This window comes from Pogona vitticeps, chromosome 4 (assembly GCF_051106095.1).
Source record: "Pogona vitticeps strain Pit_001003342236 chromosome 4, PviZW2.1, whole genome shotgun sequence".
NCBI lineage: Eukaryota > Metazoa > Chordata > Lepidosauria > Squamata > Agamidae > Pogona > Pogona vitticeps.
In genome coordinates, this window is record NC_135786.1 from 196,879,689 (window position 1) to 196,905,782 (window position 26,094).

The 26,094-nt window shown below is 39.5% G+C and overlaps 1 protein-coding gene across 15 annotated transcripts in view; it reads left to right on the plus strand.

The window, feature by feature from the left end:
- The window catches only part of FAM110B (family with sequence similarity 110 member B), a 137,103-nt gene that overhangs the window by 40,279 nt on the left and 70,730 nt on the right, over positions 1 to 26,094 (plus strand). For 10 of the 15 annotated variants that reach the window (XR_013545409.1, XR_013545405.1, XR_013545406.1 and 7 more), the window contains exon 2: positions 6,994 to 7,149. The exons of 1 other annotated variant lie outside the window; for it this stretch is intronic. The gene's annotated coding sequence lies outside the window, so the exon portion shown is untranslated. 4 more of the 15 variants (XM_020811390.3, XM_072998952.2, XM_078393760.1 and 1 more) reach the window with 2 other exon arrangements.

Here is a 26,094-nt window from a genome sequence, read left to right on the forward strand (position 1 = left end):
CAGTCAGCTCCCAGTCTTGTTTTTGCTGACTGTATAGAGCTTCTCCATCTTTGGCTGCAGAGAATATAATCAATCTGATTTCGATATTGCCCATCTGGTGATTTCCATGTATAAAGTCGCCTCTTGTGTTGTTGGAAAAGAGTGTTTGTGATGACCAGCTTATTCTCTTGACAAAATTCTATTAGCCTTTGCCCTGCTTTGTTTTGAACTCCAATGCCAAACTTCCCTGTTGTTCCTTTTATCTCTTGACTCCCTACTTTAGCATTCTGGACCCCAATAATGAGAAGAACACCTTTCTTTGGCATCAGTTCTAGAAGGTGTTGTAAGTCTTCATAGAACTGGTCAATTTCAGCCTCTTCAGCATCGGTGGTTGGTGCATAAACCTGGATTACTGTGATGTTGAAAGGTCTGCCTTGGATTCGTATTGAAATCATTCTATTATTTTTGAGACTGCATCTCAGTACAGCTTTTCCCAGTCTTTTGTTGACTATGAGGGCTACTCCATTTCTTCAACAGCAAAAATATTGGAGTGGTTTGCCAGTTTCTGTTCCAGGTGGATTGCATTTAGTCAGAACTCTCCACTATGTCCTGTCCGTCTTGGGTGTCCCTGCACGGCATAGCCCATAGCTTCTCTGAATTACTCAAGCCCCTTCGCCACGACAAGGCAGCAATCCGTGAAGGGGATAAAAAGGAATAAATAAATAAAAAGGATTGTATCCCATTACAGCTTTTTCCACTCTTTTGTTGACTGTGAGGGCCACTCCATTCCTTCTACGGGATTCTTGCCCACAATAGTAGATATGATAATCATCTGAGCTGAATTCGCCCATTCCTGTCCATTTTAGTTCACTGATGCCCAGGATGTCGATGTTTATTCTTGCCATCTCCTGTTTGACCACCTCCAGCTTCCCAGGGTTCATAGATCTTACATTCCAGGTTCCTATGTAGTATTTTTCTTTGCAGCATTGGATTTTCCTTTCACTTCCAGGCGCGTCCACAGCTGAGCGTCCTTTCGGCTTTGGCCCAACCACTTCATTAGCTCTGGAGCTACTTGTACTTTTCCTCCACTCTTCCTCAGTAGCATGTTGGACGCCTTCCGACCTGAGTGTCCCATCTTCCAGCATCGTATCTTTTAGCCTTTTGTTTCTGATCATGGGGTATTCTTGGCAAAGATGCTGGAGTGGCATTGCCAGTTCCTACTCCAGGTGGATTGCGTTTAGTCGGAACTCTCCACTATGTCCTGTCCGTCTTGGGTGTCCCTGCATGGCATAGCCCATAGCTTTTCTGAGTTACTCAAGCCCCTTCGCCATGACAAGGCAGCAATCCATGAAGGCGATTTTTAAGAAGTACAAACTGCAAAATACAAAATGAAAAAAAAAAACCCTGCTAACTGATTATGCTTCTGATGTGTAATTCTGTTGTGAACACAATTGTCCCTCATTCTAATATTTCAAGGCTTCCTTAAGACTATAGGAATCAGTGGTTTTCATCAGCGGTGAGCAGAAGTGCCAAGGCAATGGAACAGTATGTGGACTGAGAACTCCCAGAGTACAAACTGGATTTCGAAGGGGCAGAGGAACTAGAAACCAATTTTTTTGAGGTTGAGCTTCACACCATTTTTTTTTGCGCTCTCCTCTTTCACCCTCAATAAGAGGTTCTTTAATTCCTCCTCACTTTCTGCCATCAGAATGATATCATCTGTATATCTGAGGTTGTTGATATTTTTCTGGCAATCTTAATTCCAGCTTGGGATTCCTCCAGTCTAGCCTTCTGCATATAAATTAAACAAGCAGGGGGCCAATATACAGCCTTGTCATACTCCTTTCCCAATTTTGAACCAATCAGTTGTTTCATACCCAGTTCTAATTGTTGCTTCCTGTCCCACATATAGATTTCTCAAGAGATAGCTAAGGTGGTCAGGCACTCCCATTTCTTTAAGAACTTGCCATAGTTTGCTGTGGTCCACGCGGCTGGGTTCTGTACTCCTGCCCCCAATGGCAGTCTTGTTTTACGCTCCAGACCCCAACTCAAGCTGCTTGAGGCGTGTGCCCTTGGAGGGAAAGCGCAAGAGGCCAGCAAGGCAGGCACACCTCTACACCACCATGGAGTGACCCCCGACTCATTCTTCCACCCCACCCCCAGCTGCCACAACACCTTTCTCTCCCAAGTCACCCTCGTTAAGCCAACATAGAAAATCCCCTCCACCACTTTACCCGCATGGCGGTTGCGTGATCTTCCTCGCCCTTATGGAGCACCAGGGAGCATGTGTCCATGCACGCATGAGTCAGCCGGCTAGCTGGCCACCTTCTCTTCTCCTTGCAACTGCTGGCCTGCTGCCACCTGACTTCCCCCTGCCCCTCCACGCGCACACCCTTTCACCCCAATGGCACTTCGAATGCAAGCTTCCTTTCCACATGGGCGACGAGGCAGATATTTGCTGTGTCAATCCTAACCCTCTCTCCCCCCCACCAGATGGGAGGGCTGCCGGCCACACGCCACCTGTGAGAGTCACGTGGCGCAACCCCCACTCACTCACTCACCTCCATGAAGAGCAGCATCTTCTTTCTCCAACCTCCTCCTCCTCTTCCCCCCACCAGTCTTTTTTTTACCCTCCCTTTTATACTCTAGCCAGGTGCGTCTTATGGAGTGAAAAATGGAATAGATAATAATAGCAGTAGTATTAATAAAAATAATGATGATGTACCATTAAGTTGATTCTAATTTGTGGTGTCACTCTCAGGGTCTTCTGGCTAAAAAAAAAAACAGCACACCCAGAAGTGGGTGACTTCTATTGCCATCATCCTTCTAGTGGCACTCCCAGACCTTGCAGTTTGCCCAAGGCTGCACAGGTGGCAGGGCATATAATCTGATCAGCCATGTATGCCCTAGGAGATGATCCCAGCCGTCCACTTTCAGTAGGAACAGCAGGAATCGGAACTCCCAGTCTCTTGTTTCTCCAGCCAGGCACTCCAGTCCACTGGTCTGCACCAGCACTGAGATGCATACTATACAGCCTCATTTTGTATAGCTGTAAAACGCTGATATTCATTATAAGAAACATGGTTTGAATATCTTGACTTCTATATTTATGTTTCTGTAATTTGTTACTGATTTATTTAGGCAGTTTGGTATAGGAAGGAAAGAAAAGTTTGGTATCTTAAGCACATTGTGAAACTTACATAATTCTGTTTACTTGCGTCCTTCAACTATAAATGCACTTCTGCCATAATATAGGAAGCAGTGACTTTTAAGTTCAAATGTCACATCTTCGTCTGAATGTTGGTTATTCCTGTAAAGACAGTGTATATACTTACACAGAATAATGACTCAGCTTGCATGTCTCCATGAATTGAGAGTGTATTTTCTACAGACTGAATCTCTTTGTCATAATGTCCACTGGCAAAGAGCTTCTGTTTCCAATTAGATGCAAGGCCAGGATCTCCCACACCTTTTCTGTTTTGTCAAATCACTCCATTTATTCTGAAAATAGTACTTTGCCTTGGTTCAGCCGTGGAGCTGAAGCTGTTCAGATCCTCAGGAACAGATTGTTATGCTTCCACTGAATAGTTGCTGAGCCCTGTAGCTGTCGAGTCACAGTTAATAATATCATAAATTGCTATCTTTTATTAGTATGTTAATTTTGTTTATAGTATTAAAGTGCTGTATCAGTATCTGTAGACTTCGTTATGTTCCTGTTAAGTATCTAACTGAGCACCTCTTATCTTCTAAGGAACGAGCAATAGATTATAAAGGCCTTTTTTCTAAAGTTGAGTGCATGTAGTAGTTGTTCTGATAAGAAATCAATCCAGCCTCACTGGTTTATCCCAAACTAACCCTGTTCTGGTTTTGAGAACTTAGTACTGTATACTTTCACAAGCACTGGAATGTACACAACAGAGTAAAGAGAGGTCAGGCAATGTTAGATGAGCAAACTGTAGCTAAAACAAACAGAACGGACATCCACAAAGAAAAAGATTATGACAATGAGCTTCTTAACAGTTGGGCATTATTGAATTTACAGATACATCTCTCAAAGGAGATGTATCAAAACAGTCAGTTCACCATTACATAGCTAATTCTAAAAAGGGAGTAAATTTCATATGTAGTAAACAAGTAATGAAGATATCAAAGAGATATTTGGCACCTACTGTACATGGTTTCCTCGTAAAAGTACAAGCAAGGTATAGTTTGTGCTCTGTTCTGTCTCCCTAAGACATAGGCACAGATGGTCTGCCTTGGAAGTGCTCAGGGCCACAATTTTTCGAAAGCTGTGGCTTACCTAGGCATTTTGGTTTGTCATAGAGTGCGCAGCATCCAGTACTGGATGCACTGGATTTTGGTGCTCCCATCTCTTTTTCTGTTGCACAGCACATCTTCGTTGCTGCAATCCATGCTTAGCTTTAAGGCAGAGTTGGAAGAGACTTTGCAAACCTTGTTTAGTATTAATGATGGTTAGCATATATATCTGTGCAGAGCATCTTTTAAAATTATGTTGGAGTAGATATTCACCCATGCAGAACAACTGGAAAAGGGAAAGAGTACAAATGTCCATAGAGCACAAAGTTTCATAACTGTACTGAAAGACATCACCGAAAAGCCTGAAAAGAAAGAGCACATTTTACAGGGTATACAAATATTCTGTTTACTCATTTGTCATGTACATCTGCTGAGTTCTTAATGTCTCTTCATTGAGCCAGGCTTTCAAGGGTTATTTGGAAGAGTGAATATGTAAACTGGAAGGATCGCCAGATTGTCATAATGTATTTCCTTGCCAGGAAAATTATACTTCTTTTCTTAAAAACAAATAAATACACAGATTCTGAAGCAGGAGAGTGGCATGGTTAAATTAGTTAGATGGAGTAATCATTAACAAACTGAAAAGCTGTGGCAGGTAGGTAGGTACTCAGAAAAGTTAGTGTCAAGCAATTGACTCGGACAATATTTTGCATATACAGTATTTTTAGAGAGATAACCAAGTTAGTCTGTTGCAACAATTACAATGTCAGAACCAATGTACTGTGGTACCTTCAAGACTAACATGTATTTCTATACAAGCCTACATGGCTTACAATCCATTTCTTCAGACATGTGATGTCATATATGGATGTGCATGTCTGTATTCTTTTCCATCAGATTGTTAGGTACTGTACAGAGAATGTAAGGAACTTCTTATGCAATGTTTAGGGCTAGTACTTTTTATTTAAAAAAGAGAGCTTCTGTGACCACCAGCATTATTAAGCTATTTGTGTGTGTTTTGAAAATGTTGTTATTGCAGCTTGACATTGCTGTGATTCATGAACCTTGGTCATTTTCCCTTGCATAACAGCTGGCTTCTGCATTTTGTGGGAGACAGGCATATATCCATCAGTGGCTCCTTTCTTTTGGCAGAGGGTTGTAGGAAGTTGTCAATTGCTTATGCAGCACTTGCTGTCTGTGAAAAAAGCACTGTGGCAGTTCTTCAGGCAAGCTACTTCATGGGCTTTTTAACCAAATATTATCTCCTTGTAGGCTGTTAATCATCTGCTTAACACTTCCATTTAAATCATTTAGATTTAAAGGCATTTAACTTTAAAGGCTACACTGGAGTCAAAGTTTTTGTCCCTCCAGTGTAATGTTTTCTATATAGCTGTAGCTCTTCATGGTCTCCTTTATTTTCCTTTATGCCTTTTTTTATTTGAATGAGAGATTATGACAAAGGTGACTAATATATGCTGTTGAAATTAGCCCATCCAATCTTTTGAAATGGATGCATGGATGACATTATAGAAACAAATTAATGAATTATTATTTTAATGTGAAATTGATTTTTTTTAAAAAAATAGACTAATCATGCAGTTGAAGTCCGTCCTGCAGACAAGTGGGAGGAGGTGTATTAGTGGCCCTCTTACTGTTGTCAATCACCCCCTTCCACACAGACACAGACACACAAACACAGAGACAACATTTTCCATCCCATTGCCTACAGTGAGAAGGACTTTGCCAGATCCAGAATATGCATCAATCCTGCTTAGGGATGTCTTCAAAGGGATTTGAGACCCAAAATCTCCTGCACTTTTCCCCATCCCTCACCTTGTCTCTCCTGGCCCCATCCAGTTTTAGAACTCCATCACAGTCTCAGGAACAGCTGAGACAAGTAGGCAGTCAAATAAGTTGGCATCAAATAATTGACATAGAAAATGTTTGATTAACTCTCTAAATATTTTCTAAGTCAATTGTTTGACACCAACTTATTTCACTGGCCTACCTGCCACAGCTTTTCATAATTTGTCACGATTACATACCTTGAAAGGCGACAAGTCTTTCTACACAGGCCTGGAAAAAGTATTGAAGGTCAAATTTCCCCCACCAGAATTGGAATTTTCTCCACAAGCTCAAAGTAGATCTGATTTTCTTCTGCAATAGGGACCATGAAATAGCACCAGAAACGATCAGTTTCTTGTCCTTTGATTTCCAACTCAAGTTTAATAGAAAACCAGTCCATCTTTTTCAACTGTCATAGCTTAAAGTGTCCTGCTGTGTTATATTTTACTACACCCTTTGTTGATTTTGGTGGTTTTAATGCATTACTTGATTTTAATGGCTTTTAAAGTGAGGTTGCTTTGCTTGATTTATTAGTATATAATTATTATTTAAAATATTTTTTATCTTGCCCTTTTCCTTAGAAAAGACCCAACATTAGTTGTTTTATTTGTTTTATTATTCAACAGTTTTACTTGTTTTATTTTATTTTTTACTTTTCTTTTTTATGAAGTTTGTAAATTATTTTGAGTGCTATTTTTTGTGTGGAATGGCAGAGCATAAATGTAAGAAAGAAATAAACATAACAAGACTAACTGTTCAGGTTGTATTTGAAGGAACTGTGAATATAGTTTCTCTCCAAATGAAGTGGGTTTAATAAAAGCACAGGATGATGATATGCTTTAAACTAAGTACTGTAATTTTTCAGCGTGTAGATCCACCAGACTGACACTCTACTGTTGCTCTTTGCTCTAGGCACTGAAAAAAATATATCCTGACACTTCTTGTTGAGGAGAGCTGACTTAGAGACAGTGATTCAAATCACCTTTCACATTTGGAACCTTGCCTCACATCAGAGAACCATCTGTGGTACAGACTGGCACGGTAGAAATTTGGAACGCACACTAGCTGGTGAGATACTTTTGTACATTTATCCTATGGAATACAGTATTTATTTAACAAGCTATTATATTCAGCTGTGCAGACCAATTGTTATTTTTGGCTTACTTATGACTCAAGCGATAATTTGTCTTGATTACGCCACTTCAGTCTACAAGTGCGGCTGTTATAAAAACATTCTTACATATGGCAGACTATTGCGTTGGAGTAAGGAACAGTTTTAAATGCTTCAGCCTGGGTGTTTAGTTTATTGTGTGTAGCTTTAGTTTTTTTTTTCTTTTAGTTTTAGCCTTATGAGCACTTTCTTGCATTTTGAAGGCACAGATGTGCTGATTCAAGGAGATGTCCCAGGCTGCCAGAATGTGCATAGTATTGTAGCAAAACTAAAAATTCAGAGTAGAATAAGGTATTAATTTGGAGTTGACAATGTCGTCAGCCAGCACAGGAGCCAATGTTGTGTAGTGGATAGAGTGCTGAACTAGGACGGAGAAGGGTTCGAATTCTTGTGTGGCCGTGGAAACTTACTGGGGAGTAGCAATGGTAAGATAATCTTTGAACATCTCTCATATGTTAAAAATCCTGCCAGGAGCACCACAATTAGAAGTGACTTGGTGGCACATGACAAGGAAATCTGTAGTTATGCCAGCCTCCAGCTATGCTCTTAGAGGCATATTTTTTAGGGATCAAATGAGGGATCTGGAGCAACATTTCATACTTCAGACAGTAGAAACCCATTGCCAGTCCTGAGTCCCCTCACCAGGAGAAAAGTGGCCTAAAAATGAAACAAGGAAGGAACGAAATCTCTAGATCACTCCTTTTCGAATCACTTTGTGTGTATACACACAGCCACAGAAGAAATAGGCAGAATAGTGTACTGTAGAAATGGGAGAGGGGAAAAGAAGGAGGGAGGCAGCATTGCTAATTAAATCCTTCCATTGACCAACCCATCATAGGAAAGTATTGCTTTACCTCTGCTCAAGGGAGACTTTGGTGCTTGTCCAGAAAATAGGTAGTTCACTTTTGCTGATGTTATTATAATTTATTCCTGTTGTGCTTTAGAGTGTTGCATATAGTTTCTTTATACAGTGGTGCCTCGCTAGACGATTGCCTCGTGGGAGAAAAAATCCGCAAGACAATTGGTTTTTGCGATCACTACGGTGCCTCGCAAGATGTTTTTTTCTATGACTGTGCTTCGCAAGATTTTTTTTTTTGAGACCGATGCATAGGGAACCTTGCAAGACGATTTTTTCACAAGACGACGATTTTTGCGGAATGAATTAAAATCGTCTTGCGAGGCACCACTGTATAATATTTGTATAATGTATATGTAGTCTGTAATCTATAATCTTTATGTAATTGCTATGTAATATATGGAGTGTGAGGAAGAGATTACATAGATATTATATATAAATATATATACATACATTACCTTACAGTTTTTAGAGCAATGCAATAGTATAGATTAGCGCTATTCTCTATAGCAAGCAGAGAACTGAAGCCGAGAGTATATCTTGCCTGGGGCCATCTAGTATATTTGTAGCATTGGTGAGATTAAAAACTGGGGCTTCTTCATTCCTACAGGCAAGTCATTCCTTCTTCAATCCTAACAGCACTTTCTCAGTTGTTCCATAATGCCAACTTTTATATGGCTATAAATGGAACATGTAAGGGGTTTCAAGATATTAATCAGAACTGAGCTAATGAAATCTGCTCATTCTAGTGGTGTCATAACCTTTGTGACTGGAGAAGTCATAATGCCTCTGCTATGCTCTTGAGCCACCTGGGATTGTAACTGGTTTCACCCTAGCCCATTTAAGTCATTCAATAAAAGGGTTGCTCTGTACCCATGACCAGAGGGATTAGACTAGCTCCTGCTTCTTCTTTCTTGTTTAGAGAGCTGAAGAGAAGAGCGATCTCTTCCTGCAGGTTTCTCTCCACACAATCCAAATAGTTGGAAAAAAGAGGGTTCCCAATTGTGTGAAGACACATAAAGAATGCTGCCTTCTGCAGATTTAGCTCTCTTTGGATTTAGTTTACATGCAACAACTAATACAGCGGAGTTAATCCTAGACTGCTCCCTCTGCTCATGGGTGAAGATTAATCTTTTTATTCAACTCCCAAATAAGGTTCCTTTGTGCTTTGTGTCAGAGACTGTAGTTGGTTTGCTTTTGCTGCTGAATTGCCAAATGTAAGTAGCTGGAGTCATTGTAGAACCATGAAAACAGGTAGAGGGTCACATGTTTCCAGCTTCTCAACTGATTGGAGCAAAAGATCAAAGGGACTAGGATTGTTTCCTGAATGTAATGTTTTGATTCTTCTCCCAAGGTGGCATGCTTAACTTGAAACAGTTTTCATCATAGCCTTAAAGTAATGATTTTCAAATCAAGATTTATTGAAGCTTATCAGTAGATAAGCAACAAGTGGACCAGTAATGTATAAGTAATGCAAAAGAGTAAAAGAGGACTAGAATGTTTATTTCACTTTGCCTTAAAGCAGTGGTCCCCAACCTTGGGCCTCCAGATGTTCTTGGACTACAACTCCCAGAAGTCTTCACCACCACCTCTGCTGGCCAGGATTTCTGGGAGTTGAAGTCCAATAACATCTGGAGGCCCAAGGTTGGGGACCAGTGCCTTAAAGCAAGCATGGGTGAGCTCAGCCAGAACCACATTCCAACTTGTACCATAATCTACCCATCCATGAAAAACCCTCCCTTCAAAATCACAAAAATTTTTACAGTACAGTCTATTGCTGAAGAGGATGGTAGTCTGGTTCCCAACTGCTTTTCTCGGTTATCTAAACTTTTCTTCCTACTTACCCACCTAATTTATAGATATTTAGTGGTTTAATATTGTTTGTAACAGCAATTTTAATGTGAACTTGAAAGTTTTTTTTTACCTTAATTGTCTTGATTGATTGAGGATGGATCCTTCAAGTTCAATTTGAGGTAGGAAATCAGGAAGTATTCAGTCTAATTGAAGACTACCTGAATCAATTAGGTCAATGGAGGTTTTTTAAAAAAAAACCTTCCAAATTTACGTTAAAATTACTGCTGAAAACAATAGATGGACACTAATTATATATAAACAAGATAAAATAGCTTAAAAATAGCCCAGAAAAGAGACAAAAACACATCCTCCTGTGTTGTTGTTTTTTCAACAGTGGACTGTGACACTTTTTTGGGCCTAGTTTTTTAAAAAAGTAATGTTTGGCCCTTCAAAACCTGGCTTGAGGGTCTCCATGAAACCCATCGTTGCCTTAAAAAGTGCTAGACCTAAAGGCTTCAAACTGACTTTGATAGGGAAAAACTGGTAAAAGCAATTGCATTGTGCATTTTTCTTGTCATATTTTGGAATTGGGAGGAGTAGATGGCATTTGTTGACCTATATTTTTTTCAATTTACATTTCACTTTTCTTTAGTCAGATTATTGTTGTTGTTGATGTTGCTGTTGTTACATCCCATCAAATTGTCTCTGATTTATGACAACCCTATGAATGAGTGATGTCCAGAATGTCCTGTACTCAATCGCTATGCTCAGCTCTTGTAGACTCAAGCCTGTGGCTTCCTTTAGAGAGTCAATCCATCTCATACGTGGCCTTCCTCTTTTTCTGCTGCCTTAAATCTTTCCAAGCATTATTGTCTTCAGCTGCTTGCAGAAGGATAACAAAGATGGAGCCAGTCTGACCTCCCATGGGAGGGAGTTTCAGAGCCTGAGAGCAGCAACAAAGTAGGACCTCTCCCATGTCCCCACCAAATGTCCCTGTGAGGGTGGTGGGACTGAGAAAAGGCCTCTCCTGATTATCTTAATACCTAGCTAAGCTCATAAGCAACTTCACTGGTTTTAGATGGAAAGGAGTGATAGAGTTGAGTAGCATCCGTATACTGGTGGCACCAAACCCTAGAACTCTGAACAATCTCTCCCAGCAGTTTCATGTAGAAATTAAATAGCATAGGGGACAAAACAGAACCCTGAAAGACACCACAGGCGGATGGCCAGATTGTCAGACAGGAGTCACTCAGCACCAACCTCTGAATTTCTCCCCTCCAGAAAGGACTGGAACTACTGTAAAACAATGCCTCCAAGTCACATCCCAGAAAGATGGCCAGAAGGATATCATGGTCGATGGTATTGAAAGCCTCTGAGAGGTCCAGCAGAACCAACAGGGACACACTCCCCATGTTCAGTTCCTGGTGTAGGTCATCCGCCAAGGCAACCAAAGCTGTTTCCATCCCATAGCCAAGCTTGAAACCAGATTGAAATGAGTTTAAATAATCCACCTCATTCAGGAATCCTGGAGCTGAGAAGCCACAACCTTCTCTAGCACCTTGCCCAAGAATGAAACATTAGATCCTGGCTGGTAATTATCCAGTACCATGGATACAGTATCCTTTAAGCATACTGGGATCCTACCCTGCCTTGAGGAGGCATTCACTACTCATACTTGTTATCAAAGAAGAAATTTAAGTAAAAGCAAATTTAATTATAAAATCATGCAATCGGGTAAAGCCAACTAAACAAGTAAAAATCATTAAATTCAATTAAATTCAAGTGTCCCTGCATTAAACCCTTTAAAATCAGCAAAGGACACAGCCAAAAGCAACACACCAAAACAAATTAAACATTATATACCAGTCTTTTTAAAAATGTGTTTTTATTTCCTTCTTAAAGTCAATCAGATTGGAAACTGACCTGAACTCTGAAAGGAGTACATTGCACAGTGCGGAAACCACATAAAAAAAAGGTCCTCTCCAATGTGTTTGTGAGGCACATAGGAGAGGGTCTTCTAGAACTGTTGATATTTGTATGAGGGCCTTTCCTGAAGTGCTGAATGTGCAGGCGGGCACATAACAAGACATGTGGTCCCTTAGATAGCTTCTCCTTTTTAATTACTCAGAAGTATACACACAAGGCCATAGTCTAGGTTGAGATCAGCAAGTGAAAGAGAGGAATCGAATCTCCCTGTCCTGGCCAGTTCTTCCCCTGTTCATATTTGCTCCCACAAACACAAGGTTTAATGGGGTGGGGGAGAGCAGGGAAGGGACTTTCCTTAGCTTTTTTTCAGTTTTAAATCCAGCAGATGTTGAGGGGAGGTTAAACCTCTCCTTCTCATGCATAGTAAGGAATCCAGGTCAGGAGGACTGTACATTTATTTGTACTTTTCAAACAGAAAGGAGTTGGATAATTTTCAAATACTGTAGTATGTAGCATGCATCTGCATACTACTTCTTCAAAATAACGAACAGATTGGCTCTTAGGGAGACATCTATTCTGGTCAAGTCCTGTATATCTGGCGTTCTTAGGTGGAAGAGTCCCAAGCAGCTGTCGAGTTTTACTGAGATTCATATTGGCCCTGACACGTCTCCTAACATATTGAGAGGGAGGCACTTGTTCCACAGCCAAGTTTGTAACCATTTGGCTTGGAGCCTGACACATTTATTTGACTGGCACTAGGAACAATTGGAGTGACCTGCAGTAACACAGTTCATCACAGTTAAATGTAGGCTATTTTAAAAGGATGTTGCCAACTTAGCACTTAGAAAATGAATAATTGAATGCATAAATTTGCCACTTCTGAATGGAGCTCTTTCAAAAGAAACATCATCAATTTTAAAAAATATCCTCTGAATAATGGAAGGAGTGTTGTGCTTAGCTGTTCTAAAAACTGCAGGGTGTTTATATTTCATGGCAGTAGGTGTTTCTGCCTTGTTTTCTGTTACTGAGAAACACAAGTGATGCTAGACATCTATCTTGATGCCTTGTCCTGATAAAGCAGCAGCACTAGAGGCGCTCGCTCTCGAGCCCTTCCTCAGCAAATATTTCTGTTCTTTATTTCTTGCTCTTTCAACTGTCTTTTGTGGTTTGAGTTGTGTATGATCAAATAACAAAATTTCCAAACAGGGTGCCATGTAACTTCTGGTTTGTTGCAGTGGAACAAGCGAAGAGTACTGCAGTACCTTAAAGCTTAACAAGTTTTGTTTGGCATAAGCTTTCATGAAGAAGTGGGCTGCAGTCTGTGAAGGCTGATGCCAAATAAAACTTACTCATTTTCAAGGTGCTGCAAAACCCTTAGTTATTTTTGCTGCAAGAAATAACTAAAATATAACATAGGAGGTGGGGAAAATTATTTTCTATGCATGTGGAAAATGTAAACGATGTTTCACGTGGGACAGTAATGTGTTCAGCCACCAATGAAAAGAGACAATCATCATGATCACCATTTGAGAACTGCAGAGCTGGAAGGGACCTTATGGACCATCAAGTCCATCCCCTGTCAAGGAGGCACAGTGGGGAATTGAATTCCCAACCTCTGGCTCCAAAGCCAGAACTATTCTGCTTAGAGGTTTAAGGGCTTCCAAAATGCAGTGATGGGTAGTACAGGATGGAGAGTCTCATAGCAAATCAGTTGCTGTCATATACAGTGGTGCCCCACTTGACGACAATAATCTGTTCCAGGAAAATTGCTGTTAAGCGAAATCGTCATCAAGCGAAAGTAAAAAACCCATTGGAATGCATTGAAAACCAGTCAGTATGTTCCAATGGGGGAAATACCTGATCGTCCAGCGAAGACTGCCCATAGAGAACTGCCGATCAGCTGTTTAAAAACTCTATCTTCCAAAGCAGGGGTCCAGAAAGCAGCCATTTTGAGAAGGGAGGGAAGCCATTTTACGAAGGGAAGCCATTTTGCGGAGCTGGAAAAATCATTGTTTAGCGAACAAACAGTTCACGAAGCAGGCTCCTGATAGATGTCAAGCAAAAAAACCCCATTGGAACCATCATTTTGTGATTGGAAAAGCCATCGCAAAAACTCATCGTAAAGCAATTTCGACATCATGCGGGGTAAGCGTCAAGCGGGGCACCACTGTATATGGTTGGGATTTGGGTGCTGATAAGACACATTTGGATCAGAGTACATGATAGATCTTCAAGGAAAATGGAAAGTTCTCTTTTAGCGTTGTCAAGGTGATGTTTGCCCTAGTTTATTTTTTATTTACTGAAACAAGTTAACTGTTGCTGCAAATTGTATGAATAATTGAACAAGGATACCTTGCATGTTACCTGAACTGTATTCTGCTTGCCGGCTGCTCAGAGCTAAATTTCACTCTGTGTTGTAACACAGTCCTACTCACGTGTTTGTGATTTTCCAGTCCCCACAAGCAGACCTTTGCTTCAGTTTCTCCCGTGAGCTAAACAGAAATTTCAAACATCAACATCCTGCTAAATTAATACCCTCTCCTATCACAAACCTGGATTGACAGTGGCATGAAGAGATGATTTCTTATAAATCTGAATTTTCTGTCTTCACAATTGATAACGTGGAGAGTTTGCTGCATAGTATTCTGTAGCCGGAGAGTCTGAAAGAAATGAAAACTGTACTGCATGTGTTTGTTCTACTGCTACAAGCAGAAGACATTTAACTTGCCTTTTAAAATCACCCTCAAAGATGATGCAGTTCAGCTGAAGTAGATTTATGATGCTTTTTCTTCCAGGAGTCAGTGCAACTTGGATGAGCAGTCATGGGAACTGACTAACGGAAATTCATCTGTGTTCAAATATGAACTTTTGTACCACAAACTGAAAGTAATGACTCTTGGCTTTTGTTTTCTTACTCAGCACATTAGTTTCAAGACATTCTGGTAAAGTTTTAATTGACTGCTTTGTTTTCATTAGGAGCTTACTGAAATTGTGCTCTAGTAGATTCAGCAAGTAGGTGCTGATGTAGAAACAAAGGAGTGCTATGCCTCCTTGCTCATATGTGCTGTGGTTTTATCAAGGATCTGGAGGTGTCCTTTGGAGAATCAAAGCTTTTGAAGAACTTACAGAAGATGTAGCTGCTATAATCTGTGATTTTATAAACTCTGTGCATACAGTACTTCATCCCCAATGTTGTGGTCGAGTTTTGAATGACTTCCCAGATAAAGCAGCTTGTCTTCACTGATTATTCTAAGCCTCTTCCCCATGTGACAAGGCAGGAAGGCGTTTTCAACATGGGGGCCAGACTCCAGTATGGGAAGGGTCTTGAGGGCCATGTTCCATGTTTCAACATTTAAATGTGGCTAGGAAACAGTTAAGACAAATCATAGAGGGTAGTTCAGGATTTAACCCCACCAACACCAACACACATATAATTTAATAGATACAGTATTTAAATTTGTGGTTAAAACTTGTATCTGTTATATAATACCAGTCAATGTTTTTATAGTTTTGATTTACTGTGCCTGTTTTTAATAAAATAATAATAATAATAATAATAATAATAATAATAAGAATAAGAATAAGAATAAGAATCATCATCATCATCATCATCATCATCATCATCATCATCATCATCATAAAAAAGACTGCAGACCTGGAAGGGATCCTATGGATCATCAAATTTGCCCCTGTCAAGGAGGCAGAGTAGGGAATTGAACTCCCAACCTCTGGCTCTGCAGCCAGAAACCTAAAGCACTGAGCTATCCAGCACTTTCTTAACCCTTTGCTCCAGCCCAGCAGCTTTGGGCTTGCAAAACATTCACAATCTGTGGACCAGGAGTTCTGTTTTATACAAAGTCTTCCTAGTCTGAAGGTGTCAGATAATTTCAGTATAAAGACTTTAAAATTTTATTATCTCTCCCCCCCCCCCCCCTAAACTAATCAGAGATTGCTGTGAAGGCCTGATAAAGCCTGCAGGTCAGAGGTTTTTCTCCCTTTCATACCGTGTATGCTTACTGGTATCATTGGCAATGTCTTATTGGTTGTTAACAGTACACCTACCAGTGTCATTTGCCTTAATATAATTCCCCCTCCCGCCCTGCCCCCCGAAAAACACCCTACAATAATAATTTGAATAACAGTCTCCCAAAGTAACGTTTTTTGGTGGGAAAGGTTTGGTATGCTTCCAGTCAAAAATTCGTCCTTGAGATTGCCATGCCTTATGGGGGGAGGAGGCCCCCCAAAAAAGTTAATCTTCCATTTGTAACCATCTTCCATTTTTTTCAGTGCTGTTTCTTATGTGTTTTTTCTTATCAGAAAATCTGTCAAAGAGAAAGTATTGGGGTAGTTGCTTCATGCTCTTTGATAGTGATATGAGCTGCCAATAGGCAACTTATTCAGAAGATTATGGTTCTCAATGAATTAAAGAAGTGTAGCATGGTGTAGATCAGCGATGGCTATGGCACGCGTATCACAGCTGGATCTGCTACTCCCCCCCCGCCCCTGCAGCCAAACCTCAGGAGGTGGCTGCAGCTATGCTGCTGGCACTTTGACTGGCTGCTGGCCAGGATCCGGACAGCTGGCACTGGTGGCGGACCTGGAGTGGGGTCTCAAGGCACCTCTGTGCCCAGGATTCCCCCTTCCACCACCACTTCTGGTTCCACCACCATGGCCTGTTGGCTGCTGGGATTTTTTTCAGTTTGGGCACTTGGGCCCAAAAAGGTTCACCATCACTGGTGTAGATTATTAAAGTAACCCAGGTGTTCTTGAACTGCAACTCCCAGAAACCCCAGCCAGCAAAGCTGGTGGTCAAGACTTTTGGGAATTGCAGCCTTGGGTCCTTTTCAAGGAGAAAGGTGGTATAAAAATAGTTTAAATAAATAATATACTCTGGTTTCTCTTCAGATCGCATAAATAAATAATAAATAAAACACTTGGATTACCCAGATTTGGGGACCACTCTAGCAGAAAGAGACTTCCTCTGCTGGAAGAAGAAATAATTTTAATCTAACCTATTGAAAGCAAAACACATAAGTACAATTAATGGTCTGAGCCTGGAGGTATTTAGTATAGGAAGAGGGAGAGTAGGGATGAGTTTGTTAGCTTTAGCCCTCCATCGGTGTTCCCATCTCCCTTTTCAATTGGAGGACAAATATCTTCAGTGAAGAGCTGCCTCTCTTTATGTACATCCCCGTGTGGCTTAGAACTTCAGTCTTTCAGGGTTCTGACTATCACAGGGAGCCTACATGAGAAGACTTACCACTGAATATGTTATTTTCTAACTGGGGATGGGGAATGGTGGTGATGAATAGGGTGGTGCTAGTGTATTCATCACCGCTGCCTTGATGTGGTTCAGGTTAGTGGGGAGGAGGGTAAAAAATCACCTGCACAGACATCTGGTTGACTCAAAATTCAACAAAGTATTTGGAAGTATTTTTATTTTTAAAAGTATACTCTGATTCATTAAAAAAGTATACTCTGATTTTAAAAGAACAGCATAACATAGCCAAATGTTAAATAATATATGACAACAATGATGTGAAAAACCAAAACAAAACCCAGTAATAACAGTAAAACATAATTTTATGTGACATGTCAAACATGTCATCAAGCAATAAGAGAAAAAATCATAAATAATTAAACTAAATTGTACTGACTTGCCAAAAGATACAGTAGAGTTGAAAGGTTAGAAATAATTGGCTTATACTGTTTTTAAAATAAAGTGAAAATTTTACAACAACAACAAATAGACTTTTAAAACAGCACTTATTAAAATGAAATAACTGTAATGCAGATACATCTATATTAATACTTAGATTTAGATCCTGAGAAAGTGAACATGCAAAGTGAAGTTTATATTTTGAATTGCATAAATGCTAGTGGCCGTGTTGAGGAGAAGAGAAGGGGTAAGTGCATAATAATAGTAAGTGCATATAATAATAACCCTGGACACTCTTTGCTTGAACTACTGTCATCAGGAAGACGATATAGATCTATCAAAACAAGGACTAATAGATTTAAAAACAGTTTTTATCCAAGGGTGGCGACTTTGCCAAATTCAGTTAAGATTTAATTTAATTTTACTGTCGGGTTGCATGGAAATGTATTTTGCTGCCATTGTATTATGTTGGAACTTTGTAATGAGTTTACATGAAGTTTTTAGCTGAATGAGTGATGCACTGTCTGGATAGCACTCTGGTGATTTCGTTGCACATGCGATGACAATAAAGTGTTATTCTATTCTAGTCTAATGTTGAAAGATTTGACCTTTTTTCCCCTGCTATGCATGATAGAAAACAAATTGATATATTTGATCTAAAGTATTTATTTGTTTGTTTGTTTGTTTGTTTGTTTGTTTGTTTGTTTGTAGGGAATGCAGTTCTGATTTGGCAATCTAACTTGACACAGTTATAGCAGTCTGCTCTTGCTCTGTGCCAAATGTAGGCAAAGGGTCTTTGAGTTATGCTAAAACTGTTTTATCGCCCCCTTCCATTCAGAAATAGGTGACTCTAAACATCCCCAGATTTAAAACAGATCATTTAAATTGAAAAGACCAATCTTACTTATCTTGAAAGAGAATGATTGGCCCCACCATTTTAAAAATTTTTTGGAAAGAATCCTGGTTGTACGAGCTGAATTATTGGTTCTCAAAAAATGGCTCACAAAATAATGATGATGATGATGATGATGATGATGATGATGATGATGATGATGATGATGATGATGATGATGATGATGATGATGATGATGATGATGATGATGATAGTAGAATAGAGTTTAAAATTGTAATATTATAAAATCACTATCAAATGATGAAAATTAAAAACAGCTTGGAATAATAGACACACAAAATTAAAGAACCAATGGAAAGGGAATACATAAAAACACTGTGAAAAATCTTAAAATCAAAATTAAATGGTGGAAATACAATCAAAGCCATAAACACATGGTCAGTTCCAGTAATTAGATACCCAGCTGGTATAATAGTTTGGGGCCAAAATGAAGTAGAAGAATTGGATTCCAAAACAGAGAAACTAATGAAAATGCATCACACACAATACATCTAAAAAGTGATGTGGACTGATTATATTTACCATGAAAAACTGGAAGCTGTGGATTTCTACAAATACAGCAGGCAGTACAGGAAGGAAAAAAAGAAGCTTAAATATTAGTACAAATAGAGAAAAATAATTTAAGTTGGTAAAAATGGAGAATATTTTAAAAATAACAGAAACAAAGGCTCAATATAAGAAACAACAATTTGAAAATGAATTTTACAGCTGGAAAAATAAACCACTACATGGACAACACCTGAGAAATATTGATGGAAAGCATGATAATAATTGAATGTGAGCATGGCTAAAACTGGAGACTGTTAAGAAAGAAACCGAAGCCTTGATTTTTGCTGCACAAGAAGATGCAATGTGATGAAAGCTAAGATCCAAGGAATTAGTACTAACAGCAAATGTTGACTCTGTAAAGAAAAAGATGAAACTGTGTCACACTTCATTGTCAGGGTTTTCTAGGCATAGAGTAATCAAAGTTGTTTATCATTCTGAGAGCACTTTGGGACTGTGCAGCTTGCCCAAGGCAACACAGATGGCTCTTCTCTTAGGAGGCACAGTCAGGCATCTAACTTCTATCTTGGTTCTGCAGCCAACTATCCAACCAACTGAGCTATCTAACTACCTGCTTCTGGAGGAAAGGGGTTCATTTCAGTGCCTGGGAGGGGTGATTTTTTTAAAAAAAAAATATTTTGTGGAACTTTAAGAGGGAATGCACAGTAGCAGTATCCACACAGAATGAACTCTACAGTACAGTATAATTTGGGGTGGGGGGGAGAGAGAAGATAAGTGAATGGGAAAGTTAATTGTATTACAGTGTATCATCCAGTAAGCAACATACAAGGAAAGAAATAGGTATATTTTTTCCTATTTTCCAAGTAAAAATGATGTTAGGTACAGTATGCTTTCTCTCTGTGTTCCTCTCTTTTTTTTTTTTCAAATCACACTTGCTTCCCCTGAAATCCTGATATCCTCCCTGGAGTGGGAACATACTTAACTGTTCAAGAGTAAGATGGAACTGCTAGACATTGAGATAAGTCTTTACACTTTTTCTGAAATGAGAATGTACTCAGAGAACTATTCCATCTTTTTCCATTCATACTAAACTCATTTGAGGATATGTCTTTACTGAATCTGAATGTTTGAACAGCATGCCCTGTTAATTAATGGTTTTGTAAGCAATGTAAAGTTGGAAACACTTTATCAACTAATTTAGATTTAATGCTGCAGAAATTTTCCCTATTTGCTAACTGTAAAGAATTGGTAACCTTCATTTCTGCTATCATGGTTTAACTAATGCAACAATAAGATTAAAATCATAATCCAATACAGAAGGAAACAATATAATAATTTACAGTATTTATTATTAGGAAATCAGACAAGGTGGAACGTATCTGAAATTCATAGTGCAATTCCCTACTAACTGCAAGAAAACCCCACTGGGACTCACTCTCCAGCAATTATGTGTAGGATTGTAGCCTTAGGTACACTGCGGCCAAGTCTTACATTTATATCTGTGAACGTAAGATGCATAGAATTAGGAAGTTGGGAGAGGCCTATAAAGATACAAATTTCAATACAGATCAAAGGATGTCTGCCAGATGGTTGTCTAAATTTCACTTCAACGCCTCCAGTGTTGCAGCACTCACCATCTATCAAGGTAATTGGTTCCATTGCTGTATGTACTGCTCTAACAATTAGTAAGTTTTTCCTGATATTCAACCAAAAATGTGCCTTCCTTTAACATGAGCCCATTGTTGTGTGTTCTGCACTCAGGGATGATTGAGAACAGATCTTGCCCCTCCTCTGTATGACAGCCTTTCAAGTATTTAAAATTTTTCCTACAATATTTCCTCCCAGTCTTCTTCTCTCAAAGCTAAACATGACCAATTATTTCAGTCTTTCCTCATAAGGCTCGGTTTCCAGTCCCCTGATCATCCTTGTTGCCCTCCTCTGGTTTCAATCTGTTGGCATCCAGAACTGGACAGAGTACTCAGAATGAGCCCTAACCAGTTCCGAATAGAGGGGAACTAGTACTTCATGGAATTTGGAGACTATGCTTTTGATAATGCAGCCTAAAAAAAGCATTTCCCTTTTTTGTAGCCATATCACACTGTTAGGTTATATCCAGGTTGTGATCTGCAATGACTCCAAGATCCTTCTTGCTCATAGTATTGCTGAGCCAGGTATCCCCCATCTTGTAACTGTGTGTTTGGTTTCTTTTTCCTAGGTGCAGTACTTTGCACTTATACCTGCTGAATTTCATTCTGTCGTCTTCAGCCCAAAGCCTATCAAGATCATTTTGAATTTTGTTTCTGTATTCCAGGGTGTCAGCTATTCCACCCAATTTCATGTCATCCGCAGATTTGGTTAGCATTCCCTGTATCCTCTGATCCAGCTAGGCCAGTGATTCCCAACCTTGGATAAACAAGATGTTCTTGGGCTGCAACTCACAGAAGACTGGACAGCACAGCTAGCGGTGAAGGCTTCTGGGAGTTGCAGTTGAAAAATACCTGTGTTAACCAGGGTTGGGAACCACCGAGCTAGGCCATCATGCTAAAAATGTATTGTTCAGTGTTTCATAACCTAGGGCTTTTGTTGAGTGGCCTTGATGGTGACTGGGGTGTAAATGGAAGAACTCATCATGTGGAAAGATGCTGTATGTGTCAGTGCTAATGTATTAGGGTTGCAACAACTGACAGTTGACTCATCAAATACTCTTGATTAGCCTGTCAAGTCATCTGCCTATACTTTGACCAGAGATTTTGGGTTTTTTGGCCAGGTAATCTGTGAGATAAAAACAAATGGAAAACCACAAAGTTTAGCTGTGCTCATTAGTTAGTCTTTTGTTTGTTTGTTTGTTTCTGTTAACTTTGTCTTCCCCAGGCTCTTCTTGTATGTTTTGAAAGTGAGCCAGTTTCATTTGAATGGAGTATCAGTAGAAAGAGGAACTAGTGTCAATCCTCCAGAAAAGAGCTCAGTTCTAGACTTTGCAAATAGTCAAGTGAAGGTGATTCACAACTGAATAATAATTTGTTACAGCTGAATTTGATTGTAACAGATTCCCTGACCTTAAAGTAGCCATTGTAGAGCAGAGAAACTTCAGAAAGAAATTAGAATGAGGCCATTAAATCATTACAGTTATTATCTATTGCCAGCAGTATGAATGAAGTGATGATGCATTAAGTGGCATACTTAACACCAGGATGTTTGTTTTACAGGGAGAGGTTTGAGAATAGCCAGTGGTGATAATACAAGGTTTAATACCAGTACTTTTCCTTACTAAGTATCATTCTATCCCAAACATGTGTACAATTTTAAGTATGTGTATACCAGAAATGATACCCAGTGTGGTGTAGTAGATATAGTGATGGACTAACACTCAGGAAGCCTGGGTTTGAATCCCTTTTCAGCTGTGGAAGCTCATTGGGGATGTGGAACTGCTAAAACCAATCCTTAAATATCTCACTTACTGTACTTTGAAAGCCATATTAGGGTCACTATAACGACAGTTCTGACTTAATGGTATGTAATACATTCACGTATACCATAAATATCAGATAACTCTTTGTACATCTGAATTCCATGAAGCCTTGTGCTATAATACATTTGCTAATTTCAAAGTGGTGCAGGGCTCTTGATGCAACAAGACTAACTTATCTCCATGTTTCAACACTTGTAAAGAGAGTGGGCTTGCCACTGAAGTTTATAGGGACTCGTGTGTACTTAATATCTCTGATTTGAATTCCTTGGCTCCAGGGCAGTTCATCAAATCAAGCATGAGTATTTCCAGAGGAATCTAAGTGAGCTTAGCAAATAAATATGGCTGTATTGATTCTTCTTACCCCTCCCCATTGGTATCCAGCTGTTTTGGACCAGTACTCCTAACATGGAGTTTTAATCATTGGCAGAGCTGAAATTAAAAAATCTGGAGTCTACAAGGCTTTAGGAAAATGGTAGTAACCATGTCAATTTGTAGCACATGATGATAGACATAGTTACTGTATTGCTGTGTTGATTTAATTTATTTTCTCCATCTTTATTTAATACTTTGGATTTAAAAAATAAATAATATTGGGATCCTGGTTTCTCAAATAAATATGTGACAGTAAGCGTAAAAAATAATATTGGAAGGTATAGGCTTCATCCATTGTATAGCTTTTGCTTTTCCTTTTAAAGTATATTTGAAAGATTTGTGGCTAAGCAGAATCATTAGGCATTGGTAGGTGATAGTTTACATTCAGGTTGATTTGGCAGACAAAGTGCTGATCTGGGAGGGTAGTTTCAAATCCCCCATCTAATGCATAGGATGACTGAAGTACAGGTTAGCCATGGGACCCAGTTGTCCTAAGAGACTGTGGAGGTAAATTATGGTGATCTCTTTTTGATGGTGATCACATGGAGATGAAGGTCTTTGTGTGGTGCAGGAATGTGCCTTGAAGGGCAAGAACACTTGCTTCTGGTATGCTGGAGAGGGGTTTCTAGACCTTTAACCCTAGCAAAACTTGTATTTGAATTATTTTAAAAAACATGGGTATAATGCAACAGCTAAGCAAACTGGTTAAGCATATTATTCAAAAGTATCAATAAACACTGCCCAGAGTAGCCATGTACCAAATGTTATTATCAGCCCTTTCGCTAAAGCCCTCAGAGTTGCTTCCCTGCAAATGGTTCTTCCACCTGCCCCACAGTGGTAGAGAAGAGATGACAAGCTCTAGTTCTGTGCTGGGCATGGAGAAAGGGGCTTCCCACTTTCAGTCATTTGTTTAGTTTCTGTGTTGAGTGCAAAAGGGGGATGGTGTGTATCTCTCCTCTCCTAACCTCTTCACTTGTTTGCAAGCATTTTCTGGTCACCTATACTAATGTCCATATACAATGCTGCTTTAGATAAATTGTTACTCTATTAGTGTTCTTGCTGTACTCTACCACGTTGCTCAAACATGTTTGCTATTATCTGTGACAAGTCAAGGAAGATAATACTGTTTTGTTTGAATCCAAAAAATTGGAAGCAGGATTTGATTTTCTTGGCCATATGCCCAGTTTTCATAGTACCAGGAACTAAACATTTTGTTGTAATCCATATAACTTATTGAAGAAATAGGCTTTGGAAATGAATTCCATTCCTGTCTTCATATACCGTGAGGAAATGTTGAAATCAGCTGTTTGTGTGCATTTGAAATTTTGCATCGAAAATAAATAGTGTGTGTGCATTCCCACCACCAGCAGATATACATCCATACTGTGTTTCCTGATGTACCTATTTTGGGGGGTGGGATTTGATTTTCTTGGTCAAATGCCCTGCTTTCATAGTACTGTGCTAGCAAATGGCTATAATTAGATTAGCAGCCTGCTGAACAGCAATGACAGTATCCAAGCCTCAGAGAGCATGTGCTAGATTCTGCATGTGCCTTTCTCCCATTGGCTGCCGACATTTGCTGCTTGCCAGTTTGATAGGTTTCCACAGTAATCTTTATGCTGCATTAGAGACATAGATACAGAGGTACAGTGTTCATGCAACGGTGGAGGAACTCTGCCTGTTCTTATGTAGCATAAAAGAAAAGCCCACAGACGAGAGGCATTGCTCTTTGTTATAAACCCATCAGCATTTAACAACTGCTGGCTGCAAGCAGAGGTCAGTGAAGGAGTTTCAGTTCATGGTAATTACTTTCAGGTCTTTATCTCCTCCCATAAACACATCCGTGCATGAAATGAATACAGTTAATCATGTCATCTGTTTAATTTGCTCTTGCTTTCATTAATATCATGTGTACTCCAGCAGGATGCATTAATATCATGTGTACTTGAACAAAACACATCATTATACTTAGGGTTTAGCAGGGAAACATAATGTGCTTTGCATGAGGAAATTGTTCTTGTATGAAATTTGGAGCCTGGCATATATCTCTTCTTTATTTTAGTGGTGATGGTGATGAGAACAGTGTTGACATTTCTTTGGAAAAAATGTTTTAAATTATTAAACAGTTTAATTGAAGAATGAATGAGTTCTCTCCTTTCATGGAGAAGGAAATATCTCCATGTAATAATCAGGTAGTTCCAGCTGAATATCCTTTTGTTCAATCAAGCCAGTAACTGCATGCTTATTTATGCAAAGAAGAGGCACTTGATTTAATACACTCATTGTCTTTCTGTGGTGTTCATGTATGGGTGGATTCTTTGTTTGAGCCTTCAGATTTCTTATTCAGCAGTCTTTAAAAACAACCACTGAAACCTCATCTGGAGTGCAGTGACTGCATACTCATTGTTCCCAAAGGCTGAATACTGGATTCAGGCATGTGTGTGTGTGTGTGTGTGTGTGTGTGTGAGAGAGAGAGAGAGAGAGAGAGAGAGAGAGTGAGAGTGAGACCTTGTCCTGCGTTTGGTGATACAGTGCCAGGTATATCTCTGTGGTGCAGAGATATCTCTGACAAGCATGTAGGTTTGGATGACTATTCTGGAAAAAGGAAAGAGTTCCCAGATTACATTCTTGCATTGCGTTCTTAGATTTAAGATCTGCTGAGTGCCTCGATCCTGAATTATTGAGATCTGGGCTGATTGAGATATACCTTGTTCAATTATTAAAAGAGCAGCAGAGGAATGACAGCTCAATTTTGCTATAGTTGTACTTGCTACAAATATTGCGTCTGGTAACAACATCCAGGGAAAGTGTTCTTTGCACGTTATGGGAACAATACATGGCCATGTTTGTGTCACTGGGGAGATTTGAAGAAAAGGTTCCTTGAACTTCTCCCCTTGGTCTGTTTTGGCTGCTGATCACCCAATAAATGTGCATTAGGTCACCAACTGTCCAGTTGGCGTTTCGCCACCATGCGTCTGTGTAACAGGAGACGGAGTAATAGAATGTCAGGCCAAAACAAAAGAAAAAAAAGAAAGAAGACAAAAAAGTTGCGACACCTTAAAAATTAACTGGTATATTTTAATGTGAGCTTTTGTGGACAAGTCTGCTTCCCCGGTCATAAGAGTGGGACTAGTTTTGAGTAATAGAATGAGCTGTAGATATAAGATACTTGGTATCTCTACCACTAATTTCTGCCCCCTGTTCCTTTAGTTAAGTTTTGCATTTCATGCAAAAGCAACGTCACTTGTGCTACAGTTGTCATCTTTTAATCCATAAAACTCTCTTGTTTGTTTCTCAACTTTGTACATTTTTAAAGTACAGTACAGAGAAAATGCAAAATAACAAA